We start from the raw sequence: 23,726 nt of genomic DNA on the forward strand, positions 1-23,726 counted from the left end.
AATGCTAGTACCTATTTTGAATAGCACCTGGTCATGTGGCTGCTTTCTTAAATTTTCATAATAGATTATAGTAGTTGCTGCAGCTAGATATCACCTACAATCAGTTGAGAGCTGGTCTGTGAACACATATTAGGGATTGTCCAGGTTTCCAAAGATAGGCATGTTTTCTTTCAAAAGCATTGCTGTTTCTTCTTGTACATGCATCTGAACAGGAAGAAACAGGAGTGCCTCCAGTCTGGACATCAGTGGAGGCTAGTCAAGTGGTCAAGTAATCATAGCCGCATAGCCAACATGGCAGAATTGGCGAAGCGACAGAAGCATAAGTACTGCTGAAAGTTTTTCACCTCCACAGGTTAGCTAATACTCAGAATTTCGGTAAAGCCTGGAGAACTCCTTTAAAATTAACTCTAAGGCCTCTTTCAGATGGGCGTTGCGGGAAAATGTGCAGGTGCGTTGCGGGAACACGCGCGATTTTTCTGCGCGAGTGCAAAACATTGTAATGCGTTTTGCACTCGCATGAGAAAAATCGCGCGTGTTTGGTACCCAAACCCAAACTTCTTCACAGAAGTTCGGGCTTGGGATCGGTGTTCTGTAGATTGTATTATTATCCCTTATAACATGGTTATAAGGGAAAATAATAGCATTCTGAATACAGAATGCATAGTAAAATAGCGCTGGAGGGGTTAAAAATAATAATAATAATTTAACTCACCTTAGTCCAGTTGATTGCGCAGCCCGGCTTCTCGTCTGTCTCCTTTGCTGAACAGGACCTGTGGTGACGTCACTCCGGTCATCACATGATCCATCACCATGGTAAAAGATCATGTGATGGATCATGTGATGACCGGAATGACATCACCACAGGTCCTGTTTAGCAAAGGAGACAGACGAGAAGCCGGGCTGCGCTATCAACTGGACTAAGGTGAGTTAAATTATTTTTTAATTTTTTTTAACCCCTCCAGCGCTATTTTACTATGCATTCTGTATTCAGAATGCTATTATTTTCCCTTATAACCATGTTATAAGGGAAAATAATAATGATCGGGTCTCGATCCCGATCGTCTTCTAGCAACCGTGCGTGAAAATCGCACCGCATCCGCACTTGCTTGCGGATGCTTGCGATTTTCGCGCAACCCTATTCACTTCTATTGGGCCTGTGTTAAGTGAAAAACGCTGAATATAGAGCATGCTGCGATTTTCACGCAACGCACAAGTGATGCGTGAAAATCACCGCTCATGTGAACAGCCCCATAGAAATGAATGGGTCGGTATTCAGTGCGGGTGCAATGCATTCAACTCACGCATCGCATCCACGCGGAATACTCGCCTGTGTGAAAGGGGCCTAACCAATGTACATATTTCTCATAGACAGGATGGCCCACGATAAAGTAGCCCGTCTCCAGCTATAGTATGACAAGATGAACGAACAAGTGTATTATTTTTTTTTTTTAATTACCCACAAAAGTCACAAAAGATGCTGAAAGAGGTCCCCGTTCTTGTCTCTGCATCTTTAAACACGTTGGATTATGTTGACTGATACTACTCGTGATGCTGCAGATAGTGTTTGTGATGTTTTCCTTGAGTTCATCCAGGGGATGTGAATTGTTAGTGGACACTTTCTGTTTTAAATTTCCCCACATATAAAAATCACATGTGGACAAGTCTGAGGAACGTGGTGGCTATAACCACCTTCGTAAACAGTTCACAAACTCCTGCCAGTGAGTTCTGTCATGTGTCCATCTTGTTGGAAAAAGCAGGACATTTCTTCTTCTGCAGAATGAATGTTAAAGAGCTGAAAGCAGTATGTACCAACATAATCCAATGTGCCCAAAGTTGCGTGGACATGCATGGGGGCCACTTTCAGCATCTTTTGTGACTTGTAGGTAATCTACTTGTTTGTTCTTCTTGTCATACTATCTTTGGAGGCAGGCTACTTTTACGTGGGCCACCCTATAGTTCGATTCTACGTCCATTTCAACTATTTTAATCTTGGGCTAAGCTATTATCTGATACTTGCTTGTTAATGGAGACCCCAACATCATGTGTATAGAAATGAATTATATTTAGTCTCTTCCTCCAATTGTTCTCATTTACTAGCATCTTTCTTAAACAGTACAATATGGATAATTCATCTTTAATTCTCAAATGGTCTAGTCTTCTTCCTAGGGGCAGGACAAACTGTGTTGGTGCGCACGGAGGTAGTTTTAGAATGCACCATCCTTTATTCTTCATGATAATTGTCAGATGGACAATATTCCATTTAATTCCCCCTGTGTTGCATCTTTCCCCTTTCTATAGGAAAACACTTGCAAAGGAGATTTCCCTCATGAGCTAACTATAACATTGGCCAGCACCACCTCTTATCTTCTTGGTGCTTTTGACCTGTTTGAAGCTAACTAAAAACCTTTAAGGCAAAATGTTAACCAGATTTTATTTTGCTGGTATTACACCTTCAAAAGTTGTGATCTCTGCATTTTATACCAGCTGGTGGGCAGATATAGAGTGGCACCACACAGGTCCCATGCTTAGATGAAACTGGAGCAGATAATGAGGTGTGTGCATTGTACAGAAAGCAAGACAGGTAGAGCATGGAACTGACACTACAGAGATCTGGAGGAGATCCGTGCAGAGGAGTTAGGCCTTGCCAACATTCCTCACTGAAAAGGCAGTAATCCCAAGAATCCTGCTGAGTGGTTAAAGAATGATTCTAGCATGTTCCTAGGTAAGTTGAATTATTTTTTAAAAATAAAAAATTCAAAAACATTTCCCTATTCTCACTTGTGTATGGGTGACCACCGGTTCTGCCTAACCCCCATGCCACCTTCCTTTCTTCATTAAAAACATGCACCTTCTGCTCCGCTTACCTATATCATACATTACATCACATACACATTTTAAATGGATGTCATGAACGCAAATAAAATCATAAAATCTGTTATATGATTCTACAAAAATTATTACCTGTTACTAGTTTCTGTCTCCCTAGCCCAGCCCCTATCTGCTTGTATGTGTGCAATAAAAACACAGGTACATGGGGTTTTCTACCCATTTACAGATCTTACCTACTACCTAAAGGCAGAAGGTGCACTAGAAAAAAATAGTAGCCTACTATGTGTGGTGTTGTAGCGATGACACAATATACATATTTGGTATTGTTACACATGGGAGAGGCCAGGGATTAGTTTCTGACATAAATTTGTCTGGTTAAATCAATTATGTTAGGCTACTTTCACACTTGCGCTTGATCGGATCCGTTCTGAACGGATCCGATCATATTAATGCAGACGGAGGCTCCGTTCAGTACAGATCCGTCTGCATTAATAACTTAGAAAAATTTCGCAAGTGCGCAAGTAGCCTGAGCGGATCCGTTCAGACTTTCAATGTAAAGTCAATGGGGGACGGATCCGCTTGAAGATTGAGCCATATGGTGACATCTTCAAGCGGATCCGTTCCCATTGACTTACATTGTAAGTCTGAACGGATCCGCTCGCCTCCGCACGGCCAGGCGGTGTCCGCCTGTCCGTGCGGAGGCGAGCGAAGCGGAGGCTGAACGCCGCCAGACTGATGCAGTTCCGCTCCATTCAGACTGCATCAGGGCTGGACGGAGGCGTTCGGGTCCGCTCGTGAGCTCCTTCAAACGGAGCTCACGAACGGACCTATGAACGCTAGTGTGAAAGTAGCCTAAAATGGAATCTGTCAGCTCTGAAACACCCTCCAAACTAGAGTAAGCAGCGTATAGTGTCAGTGATGCTGAGTCTGATTGAATTGATGTCATTTTAATCTTTATCCTCACTTGCATTCCTATGCTGTTCTTTGACAAACCATCAGTAAAATGCATTGAGGGGACTCCTCTTTGAGTCTTCTCCCTTATGTGCATGAGCTCAGGAGTCCTCTCTATTCATTTTACTGCTGGTTGGAGGGAGCATAGTGTTGCAATGCAAGTGAGTATGAAGATATAAATTAAATTACCGGACTGCACTTACTCTTGAAAGGGTTCATGCCATAAGCACATTATTTTAAGGTGTTTGAACTCATGCTATAGAAATGATTGGCAATTCTTTTATAGGTAAATAACTCTGATGACAATTATCATCTGTCCATAGAAATACAGTGAAACACTGACAGTAACATATACAGGTATTTCCATCTACTATCACTAAGTAAGAACATAAGAGGAAAAAGCTGCATACAGGATACCGTCGAGCATTAGTTGCTGTTGAGTGCTGTCCCAGTCTCAAAGAAGAACAGAACAGCAGGGCTTTTTTTCTAAGATATATAACTGTAGTTAAAAAGTAGGTATTTTTCCCAAAGACAGTAGGGGTTTTCTGTTGTATCCTACATAAAGGTTGCTGTGTTTTCTTCATAACGCTTCCCTTTACCACAAATGCATAAGAAAAGACAAGAAATGGCACTCAATAGGTACATGTACATTAGGCATGTGTATTTCAATTTTATTTGAGATGAATAGATCAATTCTTAATGAAAAAATCAAATTTATTATAAATTTTCCAAAAAATTTGGCTTCAGCAAACCTAAAACTTGTGTGATTCGTTTCAGACAAGTCACTGAAAATGGTGGCATTGTAGTGTATTTAAACAGGCTGTTTATTACCTCCTGCTACCATCCATTTGCCCATAGCCATTTAGTTTGCTGTCACTTTTCTAATGCTGTCTTAGCTTAAAATGGGTTGTATACAGTCGTGGAGACCTCAGAGTGCATATTATATAATATTCATACTGTACATTCATATTTCAGTATTTCTGTATTTATTTTGCAAAAGTATATATTAGTGGGGAAAATATAAAAAAATATTTATATTGTTTTTCCTTATCACTCAATTAGATATAGTTCACTAAATATGGTCTAGTAATAAAAAAAAATTAACATTTATTTATTTATTTTTTAATGATGTTTCCTCATAAGATCAGAAAGGATCTTAGGAGGAAGTGATTGTTTTATAGTTTTTTTTGGCAGCTTTCACATTCAACTAGAACTGCCATAGCAGCCCCTGTTATAGGGGGAAACCATCCTGTGCTGTTCTGGGTCTAGTTACACCTAACAGCATGATCTGGTGCAATTAGTAGTTCTGACGCCTCCATTGTGTACACAACCATGGTACAGTATAAGCACAGTGAACGCAGCAATCAGGAAGACAGGAGTGGTAAGGCAATGTTTCTGCCCTCTCTTACATACAAACACCTAAACCATGACTACGATCTCCAGTGCAGCCACTATTGACCAGAGGCATGAAAACACAGCGCTCATTTATAATAAAAGGTATAATAGTGCTCGATAAGGTGATAACTATCCCCTAAAACACATCCAATCACTACATCCTCATTTAGATATGTTAAATGGTTTTGTAATCCATTGTATTAGAGTGGAATTTGCTTTGTACATTACATCTTGTTTTTTGCTACTTTTTTGCGTCACTTTTCTGACTTTTTGAGCTCTGCATCCTCAATTGTCAACTAGAAATTTGGAGCAAAAATTTGGTCAGAATTTCCCAGTAGTCCCATTTATGAAGTGCAACTTTTTTAAGTTTTGCTTCATAACTATTGCAAAAAAGTCACAACTCCAGGACAGGTATCCCTCAGGCACACTTTTACTGAACTAGTTGAAGTAGTAGTAGTAGTGCTAATAGAAGCAGTAATAGTGGTGGTAGTAGTAGTAGTAATAGAAGTAGTAGTAAAAATAGTAGTAATAAAAGCCGTAATAGAAGTAGCAGTAATTGTATTAGGGTACTTTCACACTAGCCTTAAAGTTTTCCGGTATTGAGTTCCGTCATAGGGGCTCAATACCTGAAATAAACTCTACAGTTTTGTCCCAATGCATTCTGAACGGAGAGCAATCTGTTCAGTCTGCATCAGGATGTCTTCAGTTCAGTCCCTTTTGCGGTATTTGGCCGGAGAAAATACAGCAGCACGCTGTAGTATTTTCTCCGGCCAAAATTCCGGAACACTTGCCGGCATTAATTTCCATTGAAATGTATTAATGTCAGATCTGGTACCAAGTGTTCTGGAAAAACGGATAGGCAGACCTTTAAAATGTGAAAAAGATAAATACCGGATCTGTTTTTTAGAATAACACCGGAGAGATGGATCCGGTATTGCAATGCATTTGTCAGATGGATCCGCATCCGGATCTGGAAACAATTGATAGCCATTTGCATATGGATTTCCGGATCCGGCAGGCAGTTTCGGATTCTTTCTAATGCCAGTGTGAAAGTAGTCTTATTAGAACATGTGAATATTAGTGATGCTAGCTTGTACAATATAAAGGTATTTTCCCAGAACATACTAAGTATCAAATCTGCTGCTGAAAGAAGGCTGTGATATATGCATTGCTACAGTCTGACTGGTAATATGTGCTAATCTATTCTGAGAAAAGAGAAAGCTTCTCATGGGAACATTTGTATAGGTTTAGTTCAGATCACAGTGCAGGTGGCTGTACAAAGCAGTTGCTAAAGGGCTATGTGTTTATACAGTTGCTGTTGGGGAATGGAATTGATTGGTTATATAACTATTAAAATAAACAACTACGCTTTTATCTTGTGTGACTATTGTGTTTTAAGAGATTTAAAAGTGGTTTTAATTAGGTTTGATTTATTCATTGTTCTATTCCGTTCTCACCCACATAAGAAACATACTCTTCTGTTTATACAGAGCTGCTTGAATTGAGTTCAGGCAGCTAAAATAAGATTTGGGAGGAAGTTTTACATAGTCGGTAGGAATCTACTCTTAAATGCGGTCACGTAAATACAGACAAATGAATAGTAATTTTTGTATGCATTAAATAAATTAGCGTCTATAACTGAATAGGGATGCATGGTCAATATTAGTGTGTATACTACTAAAGAAATCACTGTACCCTCTTTAAAAGCTGTTTAAAAACTGAAATTGGAAAATAAAACATATTATCAATTGCTAAATATTGTAGTAAGATGATTATCCCCATTTAAATATTATGGGGGTCATTTACTATGCTGAAATATGCCTACATTAGGTGAATTTCAGGCGAAGATGCACCACTATCTGCGACTTTGCCCTGCTCATGCCAGGTATATAATTGTGGGCGGGGAATGCCTAGTTTAGGCATAGAAAAAGTCTAAGTGTAAGGCCTCATGCACACGGGGTCCGTGTGCATTTGGGTCCGAATGCGAGCCGCTGTTTTGGTGGCTTGGATGTAGACCCATTCACTTCAATCCGTGTGCGGACAGCACACGGAGTTCCGCGGCCCCGCAAAAAAAATATAACATGTCCTATTCTTGTCCGCGCTTTGCATACAAGAATAGGCATTTATATTGTCGGCGCCCATTCCGTTCCGCAAATTGCAGAAGGCAACATGGGCGGCTTCTATTTTTTGCAGATCCGCAGTCTGCGGACCGCAAAAAAACGCACGGCCTTGTGCATGAGGCCTAAGACAGACAGAAAGCTGTCTCACATTTAGAATGGCACTGGATGCGCCAAAGTTATGTGACCCTACATTTTCCCGTTAGATCATGCAATTGAAATCATTTAAAAAAAAGTTTTTTTTCTAGATATTGTTGTTGTATACTTGTGTGGTGCCCCCTGGTGTTCTTTTGATTCCATCTCATGGGTTGTGTGGCTGAGAGAGTTATTCCTGTTATTGTGCAGCCCAGCCATTTGGAGTCAGTGCAGTAGAATTAGCTTCTTCTCCTCAGCACGGAACATAAAACATTAGCTGGATGCATGAGAGAAAATAAAAAGAACATCAGGGGCGCCATAATAAGTGTGTAACAGAAATATCTAGATCCAGGAGCCTTTTTTTTTCATTATTCCAATAGAAAAAAAATGCATTCACAGGTGCCAAATGAATGATAATGGCTATTTGAAAATTTTCCAGCATGCATGAATCAATATGTTAAATCTTACTATGTTATAGCCAATTATTTTAGTAGACTAATAGTCAGCATTATATTAACAAAATTATCTAACCCTGTATGACTACCAATAGCTTAAAAAAACACAGAGATTCACTGCTGTCTATAGAATTGCCATTCAATTTAGTTTGTTGTGTTACAAATATACATATATGGGAAATCTGGTTATTAGTCAGTTTTACATGACTGTAATATTGTTAACACCTTAAGGACCCTGCCAGCATTTTTTTTTTAAACTTCACATGTGTCACTTTATGTGGTAATAACTTTGAAATGCGTTTACTTATCCAAACCATTCTAAGATAGTTTTCTTGCGATGCATTGTACTTCATGATAGTAAAACATTTTAGTCGATAAAATTCATCTTTATTTATTAAACATTCCAAAATTTTAAGAAAATGTGGAAATATTAGATTTTATTTTTCAATTTGAATTTCACTGCTTTTAAAGTAGATAGTGATACATCATAAGAGAGTTATTACCTTACATTCCCCATATGTCCACTTTCATGTTTGCATCTTTTTGTAAATGTAATTTTATTTTTTCAGATCTTAGAGGGCTTAGAATTTTAGAAGCAAATTTTTAAAAATTTTTCCAAAACCCACTTTTTTAAAGACCACTTATGAAGTCACTTTGTGGGGCTTACATTGTGAAACCCACCCATAAATGACCACATTGTAGAAACTTCACCCCTCTGGTTATTCAAAACAGATTTTACAAACATTGTTAACCCTTTAGGTGTTCTACAAGAATAAAAGAAAAAAAGAGATATTTTAAAATGTCACTTTTTTTGGCAGATTCTCCATTTTAATTTATTTTTTCCTGCAACACATCAAGGATTAACAGCCAAAAAAAACCTCAATATTTATTACCCTAATTCTGGAGTTTACAGAAACACCCCACATGTGGTTGTAAACTGCTGTACGGGCACATGGCAAGGTGCAGAAGGAAAGGAGCACCATATTGATTTTGGAGGGCAGATTTCTCTGGGATAATTTTAAGTTGCCATATGACATTTAAAGACCCTCTGATGCACCCCTAGAGTAGAAACTCCCAAAAAGTGACCCGATTTTGGAAATTATATGATAAGGTGACACTTTTATTGGTACTATTTTGTTATATATATGACTTTTTATTGCTCTATATTATGCTTTTTGTGAGGCAAGGTAATCCAAAAATGGCTGTTCAGGCACAATTTTTATTTTTAGTTTTTTACGGTGTTCTTCTGACAGGTTAGATCATGTGCTATTTTTATAGAGCATGTTCTTATGGAGGCAACAATATCAGATATACTTTACATAATAAAGCATTTTTGAAAAAAAATCATGTTTTTGTGTCTCTTTTTTCTAAAAGTCATATTATTTTTATTTTTCAGGCGATTATGTAGGGGCTCAGTTATAGTGGCTTGAGGTGATGGTTTGATTGGTACTATTTTGGGGTACATACTACCTTTTTATTGTTTTATATTACACTTTTTGTGATGTATGGTGACAAAAAAATTATTTTTTTTGTACGGTTTTTATTTTATTTTTTTCATCCAGTAAAACCATACTGGATGCCCGGGCCCTTAAACGACACTGCACCACAAACAGGAATGCTACTGTAAAGGAAATCATAGAATGGGCTCAGGAATACTTTGTCAGTGAACACAAGCCACCGTGCCATCCGCCGTTGCCAGCTGAAACTCTACAGTGCAAAGAAGAAGCCATTTCTAAGCAAGATCCACAAGCTCAGGCGTTTTCACTGGGCCAGGGATCATTTAAAATGGAGTGTGGCAAAATGGAAGACTGTTCTGTGGTCAGACGAGTCACTATTCGAAGTTCTTTTTGGAAATCTGGGACGCCATGTCATCCGGACCAAAGAGGACAAGGACAACCCAAGTTGTTATCAACGCTCAGTTCAGAAACCTGCATCTCTGATGGTATGGGGTTGCATGAGTGCGTGTGGCATGGGCAGCTTGCATGTCTGGAAAGGCACCATCAATGCAGAAAAAATATATTCAGGTTCTAGAACAACATATGCTCCCATCCAGACGTCATCTCTTTCATGGAAGACCCTGCATTTTTCAACAAGATAATACCAGACCACATTCTGCATCAATCACAACACCATGGCTGCGTAGGAGAAGGATCCGGGTACTGAAATGGCCAGTCTGCAGTCCAGACCTTTCACCTATAGAGAACATTTGCCGCATCATAAAGAGGAAGGTGCAACAAAGAAGGCCCAAGACGATTGAACAGTTAGAGGCCTGTATTAGACAAGAATGGGAGAGCATTCCTATTTCTAAACTTGAGAAACTGGTCTCCTCGGTCCCCAGACGTCTGTTGAGTGTTGTAAGAAGGGGAGATGCCACACAGTGGTGAAAATGGCCTTGTCCCAACTTTTTGGGGATTTGTTGACACCATGAAATTCTGATTCAACATATTTTCCCCTTAAAATGGTACATTTTCTCAGTTTAAACTTTTGTTCTGTGATTTATGTTCTATGCTGAATAAAATATTAGAAGTTGGCACCTCCACATCATTGCATTCAGTTTTTAGTCACGATTTGTATAGTGTCCCAACTTTTTTGGAATCCGGTTTTTACCTTTGTAATTGCATATAGTTAAAAATGTAGTATTGCCACAAAGTTGTTCACTAAAATGTATCTGTATAGCGCCACCTGCTGTTTGTTCTTTTTTTTATTTCTCTGGTTTCATCCTTGAACTGGCATCAGCTCTATCTACTGTTACACACTATGACAGTTGCAGAGAGAGAGAGCTGTAGCACTAGGAAAGGTCATCCATATCAGATCGGCGGTGGTCCTACTTTTTTGCCAATTAGCTGTTTGGGAGGAGCTCTGACACCAGAAATAGGCACTGAAAACTGCACAGATCTGTCCACTGTGTAGGAGATTGAGCTGGTTATTACATCATGGGTTCCACTGGTCTACTACAAAATTGACAGGGCTGTGTAGTTCTGGGATCTATTTCTGACTCTAAAGCTACTACCGAACATCTGATTAGTGGCGGTGTGGGTTGTCAGATCAATTTTAAATCCTGGAGAGCCCCGTTAAGCATCTGTAATGACCCAGAGTGCCATTACCACTTCCGCACCCCGCTACTGTCTCCTTTAAGCTAATTCCATGTCATCTGTGTATTTATTGCAGCTCCTTCACAATGTGCATTTCCTATTTCTTGTAACTGTTATGCTCAGATGTAATGTACCTGGTTCACCAGAGGTGGCAGCAAGCATGGCAGTGCTACTTTGCAGAGGATGGAACCCTTCTTTCCATTCTAAACTCCCTCTCTAATGAGAGTAGGGACTAGTTAGTTAGGTCAGTCTGGTTTACCCCCTGCCAAGAGAGGGTGTGCAACAGGTCCACGTCCCTGCTAGATGTGTCCTGCCTAAGCCAGCTACAGGACTTTCAGCTCTGCTGGATATGGAGGCCACAGCTTGGAGCCTCATCAGCCAGTAGGAGAAGTTCCATGGATTAAGCTAGAGTCACACTACAGAGAGAGAAGTTGCAGCCTAAAGCAGAAAGCAAAGATTTCATTTGAGCCTGTCAGCACAGCAGAGCCAGAGAGCACCAGATGTAGCAGAGTGGAGTTTGTTGTGCCTGGCATTATAATACTAACGCCTGCTAGAACCAAGATTAAGTCTGTAAACCATTTGGAACTGAGCCCACAGCCAGAGAAGTATTTTTATGTTGTGGGCTCAGTTCCACTATATAGTGAGGGCAAGCTACTAGAGGACAGTCAGCAGCTACTGGCCAGCCAAGATGTGGAGGAGACATCCACTACTTCCTCCAGTAGGTGGGCAAGTAGTGATGAGGAGAGTGGCGTGGGAACTGGTGTTGCAAATGGTCAGGCTCCTGACCCAGAGACCGTTGAGGACAGTACTCGATGATAATGATGTAGTTGATTGCACTTGGGAGCCAGGAGATAGGGGCTTCATCATCAATGGGAGAAGAGGTTGGCAGCTTGCCCGTGAGGCAGAGGGGGAGCCAGCAAGTCGCTAGCTTGGCCGGGAGTCAGCAGAAGGGCAGCATTGGGAGGTCGGGAGCCAAACGTGCCTGGGGTAGACCACCTGCTTTGAGGGAGCCTACCTGACTGGTAAGTAGTGATGCAGGGGTTCACGGAAGCAGCAGTGTTAGCAGTCAGTCAGTGCGGAGTGTTGGGGGTAAAATGTGGGGGTGGTACATACAGTTGTCTGTGCTCCTCCTCCCACCGGTTGCTGCTGCGCATGGAGATAACTAGGAGCAACACACTATATGTGTGGTGTCTGCGCTCCTGAACATAAATGCATAACGGCATAGGCAGGTTTAGCGTAGGACCCGCCTGAACTGAGACCACCTTGTCACTTGGTAGGTGGGCTCAGATGTGTTTTGATCAAAATGTATTGACCAAGTGTATCAGATTTTATCAATAGAGTGAGGGTTTAGTCAATATGTTATGCTTGCATCTATTAGTATAGTGCATTATTTTCTGTGACAGTATAAATGTAGCCATGTACATCCGCAACATTCATTATCATATTGTGCAGAATGTTTTATATATTTTTTTTCTGTGATTTGTTTAACTTGTCTTGAAGGAGTGGCACTTTACTTTGTGAATACGCTCCTATCTTGGGAGTAGTATTCATGTGCACTTTTGCCCCACCTATCTAATAGGCAACCTTGATTATGGTGGTACATATAGTTGTGTGTGCTCCTCTTCCCACTGGTTGCTGCTGCACATGGAGGTAACTAGGAGCAGCACACTATATGTGTGGGGTCTTCTCTCCTGAACATAAATGCATAACGGCATAGGCAGGTTTAGCGTAACACCCGCCTGAACTGAGACCACCTTGTCACTTGGTACGTTGGCTTAGATGTGTTTTGATCAAAATGTATTGACCAAGTGTCTCAGATTTTATCAATAGAGTGGTGAGGGCTTAGTCCATATGTTATGCTTGCATCTATTATTATAGTGGATTATTTTCTGTGACTGTGTTGGGGGTAAAATCACCTACTCGGCGGTGTGGCAGTTTGTTGTTAAGCCGCCGGAGGAGGTGAACATGGCCATTTGTAGAATCTGTGGCAGAAGGTTAAGCGTGGCCAGGGTGGCAATGTTGGCACCATGGCCCTGCTTCAACATATGCAGCGTCACCATAAAGTGGCCTGGGAGAACTGTGGCTCCGGTGTGGTGGTCCAGCCTGCTGCAGCAACAGCTGCATCATCCAGTGGCACGCAACCGATTTCATACAGTCAAGGCTCCACCACCTCAGCCAAAGGGCGCTGTCTGTCCATCCCATCAACTGCTGGTCCTGATGCTCCTGCTCCTCATCCTACTCCTCGTCAGTATTTTCATCAGCAATTGATCATCAAAGAGATTGCCTAGAGACAACAGAATGTGTGCACTCATCTGACGTTGCAGAAGCTGAATGTGCTCCTGGCCAAGTTGCTGGTGCTGCAGTCCCTCCCTTTCCAAGTGGTGGACTCTGCACCTTTCAGAGAACTGATGGGCAAGCCGAGGTGGAAAGTCCCAAGCCGTAATTTCTTTGCCAAAAAGGCAGTACCATGCCTGCACACAAATGTAGAACAGAATGTGGGCCAGTCCTTGAGCCTGTCGGTGTATGCCAAAGTGCATGGCAGCGCCGACGTGTGGAGCTATAATTACGGTCAGGAACAATACATGTCCTTTACGTGGTTCCTGTACAGCCAAACCAGCAACTTGGCCATATGACGCCGCTTCCGCCTCCACGCCTCACACCGTTGGTCCTCCAGCATACGACATGTGCAGGGCACGGCGGTGTCACACTGTTCTGCACCTCGTTTGCCTGGTCGAACGGAGTCACACAGAGGAGGAACTGCTCCATGTCCTTCATCAAGAAATCAAATCCTGAACGGCATCCCCCAACATAGACTGATATGTGACGTTTCCACCCGTTGGGATTCCACCCTCCACATGTTGAACCGACTATACGAACAGAGAAAGACCATAAACAATTTCTTGATGATCCAAGTGGACAGGAGTACTCCCCTGTGTAACTTTGATGTCAGCCAGTGAGAGCTCATGCGTGACACCTGCCGTTTGCTGAGGCCCTTTGAGGAGGCAATGTTATTTGACAGTCGACAGGACTACAGGATGCACAGAGTCATTCCACTGCTTTATGTCCTTGAACAGATGCTGGTAAATCTGGCTGGTCAAGGGATTGGAGACGTGGCACCTAGATCTCACAGCCACATGAGCCCTGTGGGAGCTAAACTGAAGGAGGAGGAGGACAATGGAGCGCAAGCAATGTGTAGCAAAATGGGTGGTTTTTCTACACAGGTGACAGGAAAAAAGGAACAAGAGCAGCCAGAGGAGCTACAGGGCGATAAGGAAGACGATGCAGAGGGCCCAGACACACTGAGGCAGTATGCAGTGGATATGGAGTCACTTTCACAAATGGCCTGAGCATGCAAACTTGCTTGCGAAGTGACAGCCGAATTGTCACCATTCGGCAGAGAGATGACTTCTAGCTCTCTAACTTGTTGGACCCTCTCTACCGGTCCAAAACGGGGGCCTTTTTTACACCTGCTTAGAGGGAGGACAAACTGAACTACTATAGAGACATCCATCGTCCATTTCTCGCAGGTCTGACTGGTTGGGCCTCTGCGCTCACGTTCCTCTGCCATGGCTGTTTTGGCAGGGTGGGGGGGTAGGAGCAGTTCCAGCTCCATCAGCAGCAACTTCAGTCTAGAGTCACTGATGAGCAGCTTTCTTCACCCGCCTAGTGAAGAATCTACTCACCAGCAGCAGCAGCAGCTAGACCTGGAACAGGACCTGAACCAGCAGGTGGTGGCATATTTGGACAGCACCCTGCCACCCCACATTGAAGATCTGCTGGACTACTGGGCAGCAAAACTGGATTTGTGGCCGCAACTGGCTGAGTTTGCCATGCAAAGGCTGTCCTGCCCGGTCAGAAGTGTGGCATCAGAGCAGGTGTTTAGTGCGGCGGGGGCCATAGTTACCCCAAGAAGAACTTGCCTGTCCAAACAAAATGTGGAGGGACGGAACTTTGTCAAGATGAATCGGGCGTGGATCACCCAGGATTTCAATCCACCAATTCCTGATGCATCAAACTAGATCATCCATGGTGCCACACCAGCACTTTAACAAAAGACACCGGTTTCTTCTGGATACCCGCCTCAGCTAGTATTTTAATGCTGCCACCTGCCTGATGCCAAGTGCTCCTTCTTTTAGCCACCATCTTCAGCAGGAACTGGTATTGCCACCCACCTCCCGACTCTGTCACCGAGTCACTTTGTGGTCTCCTAATGCTGCTGCCACCTCCACACTATGTATTCTTGCCACTCTGTGGTCTCCTGATGCTGCTGCTGCCACCTCCACATTATGTCACCTTGCCACTATGTGGTCTCCTGATGCTGCTGCCAACTTCACACAATGTCACCTTGCCACTATGTGGTCTTCTGATGCTGCTGCCACCTCCACACTATGTCACCTTGCCACTCTGTGGTCTCCTGATGTTGCTGCCACCTCCACACTATGCCAACTTGCCACTTTATGGTCTCCTGATGCTGCTGCCACTTTCACACCATGTCTTCTTGCCACTCTGTGGACTCCTGATGCTGCTGCTACTGACTCAACACTATGTCACCTTGCCTCTCTGTGGCCTCCTGATGCTGCTGCCACCTTCACACTGTCATTGTGCCACGCTGTGGCCTCCTCCTGATGCTGCTGCCGCCACCTCCACACTCTGTCATTGTGCCACTCTGTGGCCTTCATATGATGCTGCTGCCACCTCCACACTTTGTCATTGTGCCGGTCTGTGGTCTCCTCATGCTGCTTCTGCCACCTCCACACTGTCATTGTACCACCCTGTGGCCTCTTCATGCTGCTGCTGCCGCCACCACCTCCACACTCTGTCATTCTGCCACTTTGTGGGCTTCTTATAATGCTGCTGCCACCTCCACACTCTGTCATTGTGCCACTCTGTGGTCTCCTCCTGATGCTGCTGCCGCCACCTCCACACTCTGTCATTGTACTACTCTGTGGCCTCCTGATGCTGCTGTTACCACCTCCACACTGTCATTGTGCCACCCGGTGGCCTCCTCCTTATGGTGCTGCTGCCACCACCTCCAAACTCTGTCATTGTGCCACTCTGTGGCTTCCTGATGTTGCTGCCACCTCCAGACTTTGTCATTGGGACAATGCCATAGGGCCACTCTGTGGACTTCTCATGCTGTTCCCAACCTCCCCACCTCATGACTGGGCTACTATTTTGCCTTTCGGCTTGGGCGACATCATCATTTATTTGACCCTTCTTCTGATCTGTCACAAGGAAGGAAAAATGAGACACACAATGGATCCTTTCTATGTAACAGCTGTAAGGCCTGCATGACATGGTCCCTATTTTGCATCAGAATAGGCTTATGATTTGGTAGCCAAAAGCAGGAATTGGCACAAAACACAGAAGACATGCAAATATTCTATTCATGTGTCATCTCTCTTTTGGATCCACTCCTGTTTTTTTGGCTTTAGCAATACTGATGGATTACTGACCAAATGCTGACCGAGTGAAGGCGGATGCACCACAGATAGGATCTATGAATATTGTGAAAAAGTTCTATATTGTAGACTAGAGATGAGCGAAGTTTTAAAAAATTTGATTCGGCCAATTCGCCAAAGTTCTTCAAGAAATTTGATTTATTCTGAATAAATGTATAATTAAATGCGTTAAATATTGTATACCCAGTCTACTCTGCCTAATCATATGCAGGCCACTTGATGGCCCAATCTCACTGTGAAGGCTTGGAACTTAAACTGCAGGGAGACTAATTTTATTGCCAAAAGAACATATTAGCTATGATGAATTTGGGTTGAGTTGGTGGAGTGATTTTGTGTGGTTCATTCGGATATGAACTGGCTAACTTAGGGCTGTTTCACACGAGCGGATGCTGTGCGTGTCATCCACAGCATGAATCACAGCCAAGCCCTGCACTGGACAGCAGAGGCACGGAGTATTAACATGATTGATAATGCTCTGTGTCTCTCTGTGATTTTTTTTTACTACAAAATCACAGTGAGATAAAGTTGTCACTGTGGTTTTGTAGTAAAAAGATCATAGAGAGGGACGGAGCATTATCAATCATGTTAATGCTCTGTGCCTCTGCTGTGCAGTGCGGGGTTTGGCTGTCATTCAGTCTGCAGATGACACGCACAGCATCCGATCGTGTGAAACAGCCCTTAGTCTTGCACCCCTGACCAGCCTGTCTGACCCATTGGCTGATTTTAATTAATGTAAGTATAAGGGCTCGTGTGGTCCCCAATGCACGGCAACATCCGTGAGGCAGCCGCAGACAGATCCAGATCCATTCAACTTGATCTGCATGCACTACTTTTTTGCGGTGCAGAGGCATGGAAAGAAAACCCACGGAAGCATCCCGTAGTGCTTCCGTGGGCTTCCGTTCCGTGCCTCCGCTCTGCATCTCCCGGATTGTGGACCCATTGAAGTGAATGGGTCTGCGATCCGTGATGCAGGATGCACATGGCCAGTGCCCTTGTATTGCGGACCCACCGTATGCGGGCCGCAATATGACCACGGGCAGCACACGGTCATGTGCATGAGCCCTAAAGCTGTAGCCTGCTCTCCCTGCACTTGCTGGAAGCCCTTTGGCACCAGGAGAGGTATAGAGTGGACTCTCATTGCATTCATTGGAGGCCGTCTGGCACTAGGAGAGGTTTAGAGTGAGATCAGCATAATTGTTGGTACCTCCATGCTCTGAATTTAATGAAAGACATTTTGGCACCAAAAATGATAGAGGGCAGGGTGGCCCGCCATTCATGTGGAACCTGGCACATAACAGCATACCAGGTAGCATTTAGTGTTAGGTTCCTGTCTTACAGAGATTGCCTTGACGTGTAGCAGACAGGCCCATATCATTTTGTACAAAATGTATTTGCCAAGAATCTCAAATTTACAAAATAAGTGTAGCATTCACACCAGAATACTTTCTATTACTATGGCATTATTGTGCTTGATTTAGTTTGCAGAGTGCTGATGCATTGTGTTTTTTTCTTTGTGTTTTTAGCCTTGGCAGCGCACACCTGTACATTGGGATGTGCTGACTGACCCCCTTTTTCTTTGCAGTTTGTACTGGAGTTGTGGCTGACTCCATTTAGTCTTGGACCCCTGACCAGCCCCTCTGCCCCATAGGCTGATTTTAATTAGTGTAAGTATAAATCTGTAGCCTGCCCTCCCTGCGCTTGCTGGAAGCCTTTTGGAACCAGGAGAGGTACAGAGTGGGATCAGCATGCATGTTGGTACCTGCATCCCCTGAATTTAATAGAGGCCATTGGGATGTGCTGACTGACCCCCTTTTTCCTTGTAGTGACAGGGACTGATGTCAATGATGATAATGTACTGACCTGTAGAATACATGGGCACTATATAAGCAACAGGATGTAAGTAACACATGCTAAAAGGCAACAGATAGTTACTGAGATTCATCTTTGTTCCATTTTCTGTAGAACATTGTTAGAACTGAAATAATTGACCTCTGCACTGAGTGAAATGAAATTCTCTATGTAGGTTTCCATCAAGTCAACTGCAACTATCACTTACACATTTATTACTCCTGCTACTGTCCATAACGATAATGTATGTGACTATTTTTCTAATACTATAGCCAAAAAGGTGGAAAGATGTCAAGCAGGATAAATACAATGGAATAATTAGCAAGCAAACTAATATAAAAACGCACCTTGGGTGTGCTAAAAAAAATCAAGCATTTAATAATTAAATAAATAGCTAATTATATTATATTGCATTAGTGTTATATTTAATTCTTATACATTTGAGGTTCTTAGTGCTGCGACAGAGTGAGGGGTTGTGTCTGGCAAGGCAGGTATTTTACTCCCAGCATGTGCGGCTGGGCTGGTTTCCACCCAGGTGAGGTCAAATACCAGACCGGAGTTTAAGTGCCGGTCCAGGTTTTGGCAGCACCTAGCTGTCCTTAAATATGCAGCTGGGCTCAGCAGAGATGTCTCTGTTTTGGGGATCTGAGGCTTTGTGCCCTGCTGGAGGGCTGAGGCTTTGTGCCGTGCTGGGGAAACAAGCCCCCTAAAGCCTGCTGTGGACTACTGGAGGCAGAAACGGGCAGTCTGTTAGAACGGGTTAATCAAACATAAAATAAAATGTTGAAAAAGGTAGTGTCTAAAGATGGGAAGGACTGAGACCTCCGTCTGCCCTATCTCATGTTCGCAGTGCGAGAAGCACCCCAGACCTCTACTGGGTTCTCGCCCTTCGAACTTCTATATGGCAGACACCCTTGCAGTCTCTTGGATGTGGCCAAAGAGGTGTAGGAACAACAACTTACTCCACATAAAAGTGTAATTGAGTAAGTTACCCAGATGCAAGATTGGATAGAGACAGTGTTGCCTCTTGTTAGGCAGCATATGGAGGCAGCTCAGCAAGCCCAGAGTCGGGTCTATAATCGGCAGGCTGGAGTCCGGATCTTTAACCTGGGTGATCAGGTTTTTGTTCTAATGCCGACTGTGGACAGTAAGTTCCTGGCTAGGTGTCTGGGGCCCTAAGAGGTACTCGAGAAAATTAGAGATGTAAACTACAAGGTAGACCAGCCAGGGCGGCGAAAGCTGGAGCAGGTTTACCATGTGAATTAACTCAAACCGTGGAAAGATAGGGAAACCTGTACAGAAGACAGCCCGTGGCCAGGTTTTCTTGGAGAAGAGGTACCAGCCCCTCTGTCTGATGCAAGAGAGGCGGCTGCCACAGTAAAAATTGCTCACAGCCTCTCCTCTAAACAGACTCAGGAGGCCAGGGAGTTCATTATTCGGAATACGGATGTGTTCTCGGACCTCCCTGGACGCACTTCCATAATCCAGCATGACATTGTCACGGAGCCTCAGGCAAAAGTCTGATTAAAACCATACCGGGTACCCGAGGCTCGGCGACAAGCCATATCGGAGGAGGTGCAGCTAATGTTGCAGCTGGACATCACTGAGGAGTCAAAAAGTGAGTGGGCCAGTCCTTTAGTGTTGATACTGAAGCCGGACGGGACATTGCGGTTTTGTAACGACTTTTGAAAACTTAACGAGGTTTCCAAATTCGATGCATATCCCATGCCCTGGGTGGATGAGCTCATCAAGAGTTTAGGACAACCCTGGTATTTTTCTGTTTTGGACCTCACCAAAGGGTACTGGCAGGTGCCCTTAACGGAGACTGCCAAATAGAAAACTGCCTTCATCACGCCTGAGGGGCTGTATCAATATAAGGTCGTCTTAGCCTTTGGTCTGCATGGCGCCCCCACCACTTTTCAGCGACTAATGGACATTGGACTTCGTCCACATAGTCAGTACACTTCGGCTTACCTGAATGATACTGGTAAAGTCACCTACCCAAAGTGCAGGTTGTAGTGAACTCCCTTCGGAAAGCTGGCCTCACCGCTAACCCAAAAAATTGTGCGATAGGGTTAGAAGAGACTAAGTACCTGGGGTATGTCATTGGGTGCGGAGTCATCAAACCCTAAGTGAACAAAATAGAGGCGATACGGAACTGGCCCCGACCTGTCACCACTAGGCAAATTGTCATTCCTGCGAATGATGGGCTATTACATGAGGTTTGTTCCCCACTTTGCTACTCTTAGCCGGACCCTTGACAGGGCTCTTGAAGGGACAAAAATCAGTGATGGTTCACTGGGATGATCGGGCAGAAGAGGCTTTTGCCGCTTTAAAGTGGGTCACCAGTTTTGATGAAGCCCGACTTCAAGATGGAGTTCATGGTACAAATGGATGCCAGTTGCCTTCCTAAGCCGCAAGCTCACCCCAGCCGAAACCAGGTACAGTATAGTGGATGGAGAGTGCCTGGCTATTAAGTGGGCACTCGAGTATCTCTGCTACTATTTGTTGGGGAGAAAGTTCCGCTGGTGACCGACCACTCTCCTCTCAAGTGGAGGAGCCAGGCCAAAGACAGGAATGCCCGGGTCACCAGATGGCACAGCTACAGAATGGATTAACTACATGTATGAATGTGGGTGCACTAGAACCTATTGCACACAGCGATACACTCTCCTTGCAGTTTAAGTTCCAAGCCTTCACAATGAGATTGGGCCACCAAGTGGGAGGAATATGGTTAATCAGAGTGGCCTGAGTATATCTGATTTATTACGATTCATGACGAATGGTTAGCCTTGCATGTAAATGTTCCAGGTTCAAATCCCAAGAGAAGCTTCTCCCTTATTTACCCATAAGCTATACCCTTACTTTACTGAGAATATATGTTTTCTATATTTAGAAAGTTAATACATATCATTGGGCTCTTTATAATCATATATTCTGCATCTGAATATTGATTTATTTTAGTTTACTCACCTATACAGTGCCACTATATTCTGCAGACATTAAGTTCCCAATCAGTATGTCTTTGGAGTGTGGGAGGAACCCAGGAGAAACCCACGCCAAACAGAGGGAGAACATACAAACTCCATGCAGATATTGTCTTTGGTTGGATTCAAACCTAGCAGTGCTAACCACAGAGCCACCATGCTGCCCAATAAACCAGTAATATGTATATATGTTTTCTATACATATACATATTACTGTTTAGTCTTTTTGTTTTTTTTATAATCATGTATTGTGCCTGTGTATAAACCAGTAATATGTATTAGCATTCTAAGTATAGAAAACCTCTATTCTTAACATGGCAAGGTTATAGCAAATAGTGTATATGATATGCACATTCTAGGACACCGCTCTGCCCTCAGCATGCTGAGCACTCCAAAAAAAATGAAAAAAACATCTTTGTAAATAATACATATTACAAATGCATACTTTAATAATTCATAACTAGGGATGAGCGAACTCGAACTGTATAGTTCGGGTTCGTACCGAATTTTGGGGTGTCCGTGACACGGACCCGAACCCGGACATTTTCGTAAAAGTCCGGGTTCGGGTTCGGTGTTCGTCGCTTTCTTGGCGCTTTTGTGACGCTTTCTTGGCGCTTTTTGAAAGGCTGCAAAGCAGCCAATCAACAAGCGTCATACTACTTGCCCCAAGAGGCCGTCACAGCCATGCCTACTATTGGCATGGCTGTGATTGGCCAGAGCACCATGTGACCCAGCCTCTATTTAAGCTGGAGTCACATAGCGCCGCCTGTCACTCTGCTCTGATTAGCGTAGGGAGAGGTTGCGGCTGCGACAGTAGGGCGAGATTAGGCAGATTAACTCCTCCAAAGGACTTCACTTGATTAATCGATCGATCTGCAGCTGTGCATCATTGAGCTGCTGAAATTCAAATGCTCACTCACTGTTTTTAGGCTGCCCAGACCGTTTGTCAGTCACTTTTTTCTGGGGTGATCGGCGGCCATTTTGTGGCTTGTGCGGTGCTGCGACCAAGTGCATCCAAGCTGCGACCAAGTGCATTTAACCCTCAATGGTGTGGTTGTTTTTTGGCTAAAGCCTACATAAGGTGAAGCTGTCACACCAAGTGCATTTAACCAGCAATAGTCTGTTCATTTTTTGGCCATATACTAAATCAGGGGCAAGCTGCGCCTGTCACCAAGTGCATTTAACCCTCAATGGTGTGGTTGTTTTTTGGCTAAAGCCTACATCAGGGTGAAGCTGTCACACCAAGTGCATTTAACCAGCAATAGTCTGTTTATTTTTTGGCCATATACTACATCAGGGGCAAGCTGCGCCCGTCACCAAGTGCATTTAACCCTCAGTAGTGTGGTTCGTCAAGCTGTGACACCAAGTGCATTTAACCAGCAATAGTCTGTACATTTTTTGGCCATATACTACATCAGGGGCAATCTGCGCCCGTCACCAAGTGCATTTAACCCTCAGTAGTGTGGTTGGTCAAGCTATCACACCAAGTGCATTTAACCAGCAATAGTCTGTTCATTTTTTGGCCATATACTAAATCAGGGGCAAGCTGCGCCCGTCACCAAGTGCATTTAACCAGCAATAGTCTGTTTATTTTTTGGCCATATACTACATCAGGGGCAAGCTGCGCCCGTCACCAAGTGCATTTAACCCTCAGTAGTGTGGTTGGTCAAGCTATCACACCAAGTGCATTTAACCAGCAATAGTCTGTTCATTTTTTGGCCATATACTAAATCAGGGGAAAGCTGCGCCCGTCACCAAGGGCATTTAACCAGCAATAGTCTGTTCATTTTTTGGCCATATACTACATCAGGGGCAAGCTGCGCCCGTCACCAAGTGCATTTAACCCTCAGTAGTGTGGTTGGTCAAGCTATCACACCAAGTGCATTTAACCAGCAATAGTCTGTTCATTTTTTGGCCATATACTAAATCAGGGGCAAGCTGCGCCCATCACCAAGTGCATTTAACCAGCAATAGTCTGTTCATTTTTTGGCCATATACTACATCAGGGGCAAGCTGCGCCCGTCACCAAGTGCATTTAACCCTCAGTAGTGTGGTTCGTCAAGCTGTGACACCAAGTGCATTTAACCAGCAATAGTCTGTTCATTTTTTGGCCATATACTACATCAGGGGCAAGCTGCGCCCGTCACCAAGTGCATTTAACCAGCAATAGTGTGGTTATTTTTTGGCCATATCCCAGTCTAATTCTGTCACTAAATCCATACCGGTCACCCAGCGCCTAAATACTAGGCCTCAAATTTATATCCCGCTAAATCTCTCGTTACCGCTGTACTGTTGTGGCTGGGAAAGTTATTTAGTGTCCGTCAAAGCACATTTTTTGTTCTGGGTTGAAGTACAATTCCCAATTTAGCAATTTCATAATTTAGTGGTTCCTGCTATATCAGAGCTATTTGAAATCTATCCCTTAAAGGGTATATAATATTCAAGGTGCACATAG

Source organism: Bufo gargarizans, chromosome 4 (assembly GCF_014858855.1).
Source record: "Bufo gargarizans isolate SCDJY-AF-19 chromosome 4, ASM1485885v1, whole genome shotgun sequence".
Classification (NCBI taxonomy): Eukaryota; Metazoa; Chordata; class Amphibia; order Anura; family Bufonidae; genus Bufo; species Bufo gargarizans.